Below are 6,787 nucleotides of genomic sequence, written 5' to 3'. Positions count from 1 at the left end.
TGGTCGATGTTATTAACTACTATAGCATCAGTCAATTTTTGTAGCAATAAGATGTATTGATACAAAATAGAATTGTGGCAATAACTTGTAGCAACAAAGTAGAATTGTTGCATTCATACTTTTTTTGCAACAGAAAAGGTATTTGTTGCAAAGATTTTTGTATTTGATTTATTTTGGATAATGAACCTTTTTTGGATAAGAAAACAATTAGAACTCAATCAGAATGAATATGATTTGAAGCCATAAATATACGTGCCCAATACATTATCCGAATTGAAAATATTTCATGAGAAAGTAGATAGTATGTAAAGTGACGAATACATGGATCCAAATTGAACATAGTGTTGTGCGAACGCAACCACATCCTAAGTAGGCTACAGAAAATATTGTTCGATATTTGATAACTCCTTGTATTGACAATGGCATGGCTCCAAGTACGATTGATCCATTCAAGTTTAAGTTTCCTGCAGAATTAAAAAGAATAATATGCATTAGAAAATTTCAGTAGCAAGTCACAGCCAGACATAATTTTTTTTAAACCGGAACACAGCCACATATGTTGTCACAAGAATAACAAAGGCTGATTAGTTTATTATAAATAAACAGTAATTACTTCTCACATTATTATATATGATACATCACATCTATGGGCAGTAGATAGGTTGCATATAAAAAGGGGTTACAATTCGATACAAAGCCATATGAGCCTATAAAGATTTAAAAATTACAAACACCACAACATTGATTAGATAGTTGATTTATGATGACCATAGTGTTGTATCATATCATAATGTACAGTAATGGTTTAGGCAAACAAAAATAACCTCCTTTGTGTACTACAGTTTGCTGCCTTTTTTATGTAAATGAAAATATAAATATTTTTCATGGAAATAACAAGTGGTGGAATTCTGGATGTGCTAATCCGATCCAGTGGTAGAGAATGAAATTCAGATCACAATTCAGTAATCAATTTTACTAGATGAGTGAACTCTGAACTATGATCAAATTGGTAGGCGGAGCTTATAACAAAAATTCCAACTAGATAAAACTCGGTATGGTTCTGCTGCCAAAGAGGGTGTACAAATACTACCTCTTTGCCACCAACATGAATTGGCTGTCAGATGTATAGTGCCACCGGAATAAATGAGATTTGCATTTCATACCTTCTAGCTTCTTGTCCATACACGTTTGGTAGCAGCATTCATAAGTTGAACCCTAGAAATATAATTTTTATTGTTCTGAGAAACACTTCGCGTCGCCTTAGAAGCTGGAGTTTTGGTAGCAGTTTTCTGTATGTTTGGTGTTGCTTTTCCTCGGATGGTGCTTTTGGCAGCAGTGCATAGGAAAAAATGTGATAGGAACTAAACTGATATTCCATCATGGGTGTAATGAATATTTTAATTTTTTACCTGATGTGATGGGGTTTTACTGGGAGTAGAAGTAACACTATTCTGAACACTTTGCATAGCTTGCATATAGAAGGAACTTTGGGTCGACACTCTTTTCAGCAGTCTGCATAGGAAAAAAATTTGTGGAAGGAACTTTGCTCAGATTTGAATACTATCATGGGTGTAATCAGTTTCTATTTTTTTACCTAAAACGATCGGGTATCACTCGCATTAGGAAGAACACTTTTCTCAAATGTTGGTCTTCACTTTGGTCAATGCTTCTTGCAGCAATCTGCGAAGGGAAAAAAAGGTTTCAATGGAACTTATCACATCACATTCCAATATTATGATGGGTTCAATAAATATCTTCACCTCGAAAATACAAAATCAAATAATGCCGGCCATATATTGTATTAAGCACTCAGCCATGATATTGGTGTTGTTACACCTACTAAGACATATCATAAGGATATAATGTTATAAGGTAGTTTTCAAGATCGATTAAGGCAGTCATGATGGAATACACCACTCAACAGATGCAGTAGGAATATTAGCTCATACAAGCTTAACAAACACATACTACAGAAATATCATAATTTTTTCCTGTAAGCTCTGATACTGCATTCAGACCCAACCAAGGAATAGTAATGCATTAGTCCAAGTAAACAAAAATTCAGAGTTGTGAACTAAAAATGACAAAATCACTTGTAAAAAAATAATAAGATTGCCTGCATCTGCAACCCATTAATATCAACATAGAACTATCTCGATCCCAATTATAGAGGTAGAACGATTGCTTGTGCATATGTGCATAACTGATTCCTGGATAAAGCTTGCTAATATTTTGAGTTAACATGGATGTAACTCCGCATCATAATGCAAGCTGTCCTTGCAAAAGATTTATATGAGCAATCTTATTTTTATGTTCAAAATATCAAATGAGCAAACATTTAGAATGTGGGTACATGTGAATCAAAGTCTCGAAATTAGTTTTGAATGAGGGCACTAGATTTGCCCGGTGTACAATTAATTAAGAGAAAACTAGAGCAAATAAATTCATGTGTATTAGAACGAACGTCACAATTCCGATAAATAAGCTTTTCAATGATTCCATTCTTGAATTGGATGACGACCTCAAAGCATGAGCAAATGTCAAGAAGCCGATCCCTGTTTTAAAAAACGTTTTAAAACTACATTTAATCTTGATTAAACTCTAAACTTTGGCCTAGCGTTGCGTTTAATCACAGTGTCGTTTAATTACAAAAGACGTTTAATCTACATTTAATCACAAAAAACTCTAAACCATAGGCTAGCGTTCACCTAGCGTCTAGCGTTTTTTAAAACCTTGAAGCCGATGCACTTAAATATTCTTGATATACATTCAAAGTTGATTTACTTGATTACAAAAAGTGAACATGCACATCATCATTCAGCAATATGTTCAGACATGCAGTTTCTACACTATAATAGATCATGGCTTGCAATAAAAATATAAACAAGGAGAGTTAAGTGATATCACTGATAGGAACATTCAAAACCTTTACACATGCTGCTATGAAGGGATCATTTTTCTGAAGAAACAGTGCAACCCATAATATACGGCAGATCCAACCAGGACTGGATGTAGTGAGGATTAATGGCTAAACTGCTATTCTCATCAAAAACATTGATGTTCCTTCCTATTGATTCCAAGCATCCAATGACTTTTTGCTCAACACATTAACATGCTGCACAAATTGTGCGAAAAGATGTCTCTTTGTAAAAATGAGGCCATTGACCGAAGCATCGTGCATGTTTTGTTTCTCTCTGTTCTGGGGTTTGATCCTTCTTCATAATTAAACTTAAGTCCCTATAGAGTGCAGTGCCTCACTTTGATTAATGTGATTAATACATAGTTCATACTCCCAAAAAATAACAACTAATACAAATTTCATTGCAGTTATCTACTTATTTACGGATTAGACACCGAACAAGACAACTCGCAGCAAATTCAAATATCAAAAGCCTAGTATGAGATACCTGTTTCAGCTATATATACACCAGGATCAATCATTTTCCCAATTTATCACCAGGAGAATTTGGCAGCATAGCTGTTGACATCAGCTGCCTCTCTAGTATCTTCTATCTTGGGCTCGCGTAGCAACTTAAATGTAAGAAAGAAAATAAAATTAATATTTTCAGGAACAAAAAATGCACCAAAGTCTACTTGGCGGAACAAAATGATCTTTCATGGCAGTAATTAGTCAATTGACCACCAAGTAGACTACATCAAATTGGCGTCACGACTCAGGTTACAGAGATCCAAACCTTATCCGGCCATACGACAAGCCTCAATGCCGGGCACCTGCACGTGCCGTGCAAGAGCACACCAGCGGGGAGCCGTCCACACAAGGGAGGAGGAGGGCCGCGCCGCCGGGTGAGGAGGAGGCCGTGGGGTAGGATGGATCCGCCGGGCGAGGAAGAGGCCGGATAGGAGCCGGCGAGCCGCACGCTCGCCCGCGTGGCGAAGGTCGGGGAGGGAGGCTGAGCCACGAGAGGATAGAGGTGCCGGGGAGGACGAGGTGCGCGAGATCCATGGAGGAAGTCAGGGAGGCGAGATGGGATCGGGGTGACGGCTCTCTAGTGGAGGGGGCGGTTTAGGAATTAGGATTCAACTAGAAATACCGGCGCGGTAACACCGCGCCATGACCTGTAGACCAGTTTATAATTAGTACAGTTATAAATAATATTTTAGGTCTGTGTTGGTCTGTCAAAACTGTGAATTACATATGAGTAGCATTTTCTTTAAATACATGTGCTTCTATGTCTTTTTTGAGTCTGCCTTCTTGTTTGGCCATAAAATTTGTAAGGCATAAAGAACATAGCACCTTGAGATATACATATGCTTCAGATATACACAACCACAGCCTTGGAGTCAATCTCGTATGAGGAAACCTGTTGCTTCATAATTTGCATACTTACAAAAGATCTTTTTCTTACATGAATGAATACTAACACAAATTCATAAGCATGATATTCCTGTCGTAATTGTTTCTACCTGTAAAGACGACCCAAATATTTGTTTTAGTGCATGAATAACTTCGTCATACTTCCTAACAGAGCTGGGTGGCTAATAAACACGAAGACAGAGTATCAGTTGTTCTGTAACCGTTAGTTTTCTGCTGAACATATCCACTTCAAGTTTGAACTGAATGATGCTATTTGTGCAGGACTACAACTTGTAGTATCAATACAAGCAACATATACGATAAATGTCCCAATTACAAGTTATTAGTTCACTGATATAAAGTAACTCTGAATGTGACATATGCATTTATCATCATATTAACTGTAATTGTGCTCTTGTGTTCACGACATCAAATGGAGCTGTACACACAGCAATAGTCAAACGACCAAAATTTGTACATGAAAGCTTGATCTGTTGTATTTGATATGCTAGAATGCGCCATTCTATGCAGCTCTCTTTGTTTTATTAGCATCACAAGTTGCAAACAGGTTCTACTTCGTACTTCAGTTGTAACTATTTACAAACATAAAAAATAAGATAGTTTAGCAAGGTAAAAGTTAAGAAACTAACCATGTGTCCAGAATTCAGTTTGGCATTATCAGCAGCTGATTTGAAGAGAGATTCCTTCATACAAAAAACGATCATGTTCTTTAACCATCAAAGCATACGTGGAAAAGAAACTGGGATATCTGTAACCACATATCTGAAAACAAAAGTATTGTAACATATTGATGTTCCAATTCAGATTGAAGCGTGAAAAACATTTTGGGCATATATAATTTGAAGCTGCTTTCTTATCAATACCAAAATGCTCCCATAAGCCAAACCAGCTCAAGTCTATGTATGCAAGCATGTTCAGTTTTATATCTCACAAAAAACCTAGGTGACCCTACAACAAATTTGACAGGAATCATTCTACAGAATAATGAATTGGCTGCCAATCTGCAGTGTTTTGGTGTGTTTGCTCACCTTGCGCCTCCTGTTTCATAGCCTTCTTGTTATCCTGGGATGATGGCGTGGCGGATGGTGTCGAGGTGTCTGCTGCAGCGGCAGCTGCATGGCATTGTGAGCTTGAGCTGCTTATCCCTGTCTCTGTTAGAGTCGCTGCTCTTCGGGGTCTTCTTCTTGGACAGCGGCTGGACATGCGTGGGGGGCCTCATCTTGGCGTTCCTGGCCTCCGCCTCCAGCAAGTGGAACGCAGACGCGGTGCCGAGCAGCTGGCGGGTGCGCTTCCGGGCCGCGACAGTCTCCGCGACGCAGCGCTTGGCCAGTCGTCTCGTCTTTGCGAGGACCCTGCGGCGTGGCGGCGCCGCCGAATCTGCAGGCTGGCCGCGCCGATCCGGAGGACACGCCACATGGGGGTACAACTTGCCTGCGACGAGGTCGCGCTGGGGCCGGGCCGCCCGCGCGGAGCAGGAGGTGTGAGGCGGCGCGCGGGCCGCCCTCGTAGATGCCGGCGCCCGCGACGAGCTCGCCCCGGGCCGTCACGCATGCCGCCAGGGCTGGGCCTCGTCTGTGCCGTGGCCGCGTCACCGGCAAGGAGCTGGAGGAGGAAGGGGAAGGATGGAGGCCGGGGGGACGGAGGTCGCGGCGACGGCTAGCGAATCGGACGGTTGGTAATTAATGTAGACGTGGCCCAATGGTAAAGCTAAAATCGCCCCCCAATTAGGTCTTTTAAGGATTTTCTCTTTTTTTTTCTTTCTTTTTCTTGTTTTCTCTTGGGCGGCACCTTTTCAGTCGCTCGCGCTGCGTCGTCGTCGAGGCTTGGCGGCTATATCTGCTTGTGGCTGCTTGCTTAAGGAGCCAAAAAATTAAGCACTTGGAGAAAACATGCCTGCGTCCTGACTGAAAACAAATTCAATCGTCCGCTTATTTTCTATAGGGCTTTGTGCGATTAGGAGATAGGGAAATCAAAAGAAAATCTAGAATGTAATTTGGGCACTTGAAGAAAACTTGCCCTCTTACGCTTATGTATCTTAACTAGATAATTATATTACAATAATATCAAATATATTTTAAAGTTAAACATACTCTCCTACTTTTTTTCCTACTAATCTTATTGAAACATATTTCTTCTCTTCCTACTCTATTCCTACTCTCTGATCCTATATCTTCTTCAATCTTCACGCTCCAGTGCTCCACCACTCGTGGCTGACCTTCAGGGCCGACCGCCTCCGCCCCGCCTCGAGGTCCCACGCCGGCTTACCGCCTCTACCTTGTCGTGGAGCTCCAGCGCTGTCGGTAGGGGAGGGCGAGCGGTGGTGCGGTAGCAGTAGTGGAGGGCGGGCAGCAAAGGACAGTGGCGGCAACGCAGGGGAGGAGGGCACGATTCCAGTAGGGAGGAGGCACGCCGGAGCCCGAGTGGTAGAGGGGCGGTGGCGCAGTAGAAGGG

At 41.1% G+C, this 6,787-nt stretch overlaps 1 long non-coding RNA gene across 3 annotated transcripts; it reads right to left on the bottom strand.

Moving 5' to 3' along the window:
- Positions 1-214: 214 nt before the first annotated feature.
- LOC120707019 lies at positions 215-5,939 on the bottom strand. 3 transcript variants are annotated; one of them, XR_005688658.1, is made up of 6 exons: positions 5,365-5,939; positions 4,966-5,098; positions 3,696-4,497; positions 3,408-3,531; positions 1,595-1,680; positions 215-1,512 (listed from the first exon to the last, which is right to left on the bottom strand). It is a non-coding gene; the product is annotated as an uncharacterized LOC120707019 (long non-coding RNA). The 3 variants fall into 3 exon arrangements; XR_005688657.1 differs by having other exon boundaries at positions 4,966-5,019; positions 5,365-5,938; XR_005688659.1 differs by lacking the exon at positions 3,696-4,497 and having other exon boundaries at positions 221-1,512; positions 4,966-5,019; positions 5,365-5,661.
- Positions 5,940-6,787: the final 848 nt, after the last annotated feature.

The sequence above is a fragment of the Panicum virgatum genome, chromosome 5K (assembly GCF_016808335.1).
Source record: "Panicum virgatum strain AP13 chromosome 5K, P.virgatum_v5, whole genome shotgun sequence".
Lineage (NCBI taxonomy): Eukaryota > Viridiplantae > Streptophyta > Magnoliopsida > Poales > Poaceae > Panicum > Panicum virgatum.
Note: the sequence above shows the minus strand (reverse complement) of the source record. Positions and strands in the feature narration are given on the sequence as shown.